Source organism: Austrofundulus limnaeus, unplaced genomic scaffold (genome assembly GCF_001266775.1).
Source record: "Austrofundulus limnaeus strain Quisiro unplaced genomic scaffold, Austrofundulus_limnaeus-1.0 Scaffold9, whole genome shotgun sequence".
Classification (NCBI taxonomy): domain Eukaryota; kingdom Metazoa; phylum Chordata; class Actinopteri; order Cyprinodontiformes; family Rivulidae; genus Austrofundulus; species Austrofundulus limnaeus.
Genome location: NW_013952411.1, coordinates 5,285,168 through 5,288,856, shown reverse-complemented (window position 1 = coordinate 5,288,856; position 3,689 = coordinate 5,285,168). Strand labels below are relative to the sequence as shown.

General features: G+C 44.0%; 1 long non-coding RNA gene across 1 annotated transcript in view; it reads right to left on the bottom strand.

Moving 5' to 3' along the window:
* LOC106513014 (uncharacterized) overlaps positions 1-3,088 on the bottom strand; it is a 5,558-nt gene extending 2,470 nt beyond the window's left edge. The window contains exons 1-2 of the long non-coding RNA XR_001309745.1: positions 2,934-3,088; positions 2,770-2,810 (exon numbers count right to left, since the gene is read on the bottom strand). This is a non-coding gene — a long non-coding RNA (uncharacterized LOC106513014). The remainder of the gene's footprint in view (positions 1-2,769; positions 2,811-2,933) is intronic.
* Between the last annotated feature and the right edge of the window lie 601 nt (positions 3,089-3,689).

The following is a 3,689-nucleotide window of genomic DNA, read 5'->3' as shown; positions in this document are numbered from 1 at the left end:
GGTGGAAGAAAATGGATGGATGGATGGATGGATGGATGGATGGATGGATGGATGGATGGATGGATGGATGGATGGAAATGTGTAAAAGCTGCTGGTGATGAACTGAGAGCATGATGACGTCACTTCAGATTTATTCTGTGGTGAGGTGTTAAAAACTGTAAAATGTGTCAACATGTCAGTCCAGCTGTTACCTGTTCACCTGTTTCACTTGTTTCAAACTCAGAATGATGATTTCAGCTGCTGTCGAGCTTCAAATGGAACTTTTTCAGCCCAGAATCTCATTGAGGTCAAAGAGTGTTTTTTTTACAAATTTTACTTCATTCATTTCGGTCAGTTTCACTCCATCCGTCCGTCCATCTATTCTATCCATACATTCTTAAATACCTCCTTCCTCGTATTAGAAATACTGTGCCGTACGTGCTCATCAGCTCCTCTGGATAGTTTCTAAGAGTTCCTGTTCATACTTCCTGTCTGATAATCAGCCTGGCTGCCGTCAGACGATGGGAGACAATCAGACGGAGCGGAGGTGGATGATCGGATCCTGATTAGCGAGCTGTGACTCAAACACTTTAACACAAAGTTCAWCATTAGACCTCAGTAATGTGAGGACACACCTGCAGCACAGGAACACGGCTTTAACCGGCTGACATGTGACTTTTGTTTCTGCTTTAGTTAGTTTTAAAAAAGCTGCATCGTTTCAGAGCAGGGGGTCCAGTCCTGGTCCTGCAGGGCAACCACCCTGCGTGTTTCAGAGGTTTGCTCCAACACACCTGAGTCAAATGAGGAGTAAATGAATCAGGTGTTTTGGAGCAGAGAAACAACAGAAACATGCAGGATGGTGGCCCACCAGGACCAGGACCAGAGCCCCTGTTATTCACACCTGATTGATGCTTGTGCTGAGCTGAAGTTTAGATAAATCATTCCCAACATGTACTCCGCTCAAAAAATGATTTATTTTTGAACACTGGGACAAACGGTGAAGAGCGATGTCTACATTTCTGCTTTAAACTTGTAGCCTTTATTTAACTAGTATTAGCTTTAGGCTACCATTCGGCTACCTTTAGCCAGCCTTTTCCTACTTTTAGCTTTAGCTAGCCCATGGAAAGTTTCAGCCTTTTAGCTCATATTTTGCTCCTTATAGTTTTTACTTAGCTGCTTACTACTTTTAGCTAATGTTAAATCAATTTTACCTTTAAGATACTGTAGCTCCTTTACTGACTAAATATTTTAAACAGCATTTTGCTAATTTTAGCTTTTGCTACAATGTAATGTTTTGCTGATTTTAGCTTCTACCTAGCATTTTGCTCCTTTTAACTTTTAGTTAGCCTTCAGCAAACTAAAATTAAATGTAGCGTACTGGGATACTTTTTGTATTTCAGCTAATTAAAGTTTAAAAGTAGCACACCAGCACTTTTAGTTGTCTTGTGCTACTTGAAGCTTTTAGCTAGTGTTTTGCTTTACATTTAGCTACTGTTTTTAGCATCAGCCTTTTGCTACTTTTAGCTTTTTGCTAAACCTTAAGTTTTAAATTTCTATTATGTTCAGTTTGCGTTTTGCTTCTTTTAGCTTCACAGCTTTTTTCTACCTTCAGCTAACCTTTTGCGACTTTAACATTTTGCTAGTTTTGTGTTTTAGCTAACCTTTTTTTTACCCTTAGTTAACCTCGTTCTTTTAACTTTAGCTAATGCAGTGTTACGTTTAGCTTGAGTTTTGCTACTTTTTCCTTTCTTTTGGCATCCTTCAGCCTGCCTCTTATTCTTAAATCCAGTCTTTAGCTACTCTTAGCTTTTAGGTTGCCATTTCTGCTGCAGCTTGCTCCCCTTTTGTTAGCGTTTTGCTACCTTTAGCAGATGTCTTGCAGCCACTTTTTGTCTGGATTTTTGCAGGGTTTTTTTCGAGGTTGTCGGTTTGTCGACCTCCCTCCCTCATCGCTGCACCGTGCCGTGCTGAGGGTTCCTCGAAGCGTGTCGGGGTCTGCCACGTGCCTCAGACTCAGCTGCCAGCGAGGCCACAGCCAGAGACTTACTGTAGCTGGAGCAGGCGTGTTTTTCTCTACGTCATGATAAATTCAGCAGGATCCTGACAGGTGCTGCAGTCAGAGCAGATGACAGTCCGTAATAAGYAGCTGTTAGCCGTTATAAGTGCACGTATCACTTGATGCACACGATATTATCCTTCATTACTCCCCTTAACATCCCTCCACCCCGTCTGCTGCAGCCCCCTTTTCTTTCAGCCCTCCTTCCTTCCCTCCTTCACATCCGGACCAATTTCCCTCCAAACGGTGCGATCGGTCATTATCAAGGCGATCATGCAAAGTGCCTCTGGCTGCAGCCGGAGCTCAGGGACGGGGTGGGGGGTTCATCTGCTGTGACACTAACGCAGTGACTCAGAGCTCGGCGCGCCACGCTTCGGCCTGAGCRGCCTCCCGAGACACGTGTCAACGCACGCAGGAAATCACATCAGCTCCAGCTTTTTTCATGAATCCGTAAACATTGAAGAATCCACACATTCAGAGGGAGTGAGAAAACCCCTCCCCGCCGATCCGGCTCYAGGACGTCCCCTGATGTCTCCTCTGACAGACGCAGTGAAATCTGGATGACGGCTCGTTTTCCAGCAAATGTTCAGAACACAAAAACACCATCAGCCCCCGTGTCTTCTTCTCTTTTCTTCATCTTCCTCACATCAATGAAACCTCCCTCCTTCATGTAAAAATACAGTACTTTGTGTAAAAATACGGTACTTTGTGTAAAAATACGGTACTTTTCTTACCTTGGTTTTAGGAGGATCCTGGGAGTTCTCCAGTTGTCGTCCTAACGGTGACAAACCAACAAAGAGACGACACAAAACTTTTTTCTTTAATCTCGAGCTAACATCAACTGGCCCCCCTGAGCAGAACCACGATGATTCTTTTCAATCAAAATGTGCTCTGGTACCTAAGTCGCCCTTGGTTCTGGACCTAGTCCATGTTCCAAACCTCTGGACCAGTTATCAGTTCCCTGACCCTGACCAACCCAAAACGACCRGTGACCCAGTCCTGCATGTTTCATGTGTTTCTCTGCAGAAGTTAAGACCTGCTGAGGAGCAGCAAACATACAGTGTATCACCGTGRGGTCTCAGTGGTGCAGAAACACATCTGGAAACTGGTCCCAGAGGTCCAGGAGGCGATAAAAACTCATCCGTGTCCGTGGGATCGTCTGCGGGTGGACCTTGTGTCCACACAGCCTCGTTGTATTTTCCAAAGGACATGAATCAGTCTTTCTGTTCACGGCGGCTCGGATGGACCTGGAATCAAAGAACAGATGGTCGGTGTTGTTAGCTCAGCTGATTTCCACTCAGTTTGCAGCCCGTCTGACAGGACAGTGGTGTTATTTGGACCCGGGGCTGAGGAAACGAACACCGTGTGAATGTGAATAAAGGAGTGCTCTATAGCAGTGGTTCCCAAACTTGTTGTCTTCTGACCCACAAAATATTCATGGCAAAAACTTGTGACCCCAAATATTACTGGTCTGAGTACACAAACTTCATTTGTACACAAATATAAATACTTATTTATACTTATTTTGGGTTTTTGTAATAATTATAGGAAAAATGTTACATCAGCAATTATTTTATTACCCTTTAAATTGATTTCTGGAGATTATCCAAGGTGCTTCATGACCCATAATTGGGTCCCAAGCCCAACTTTGGGA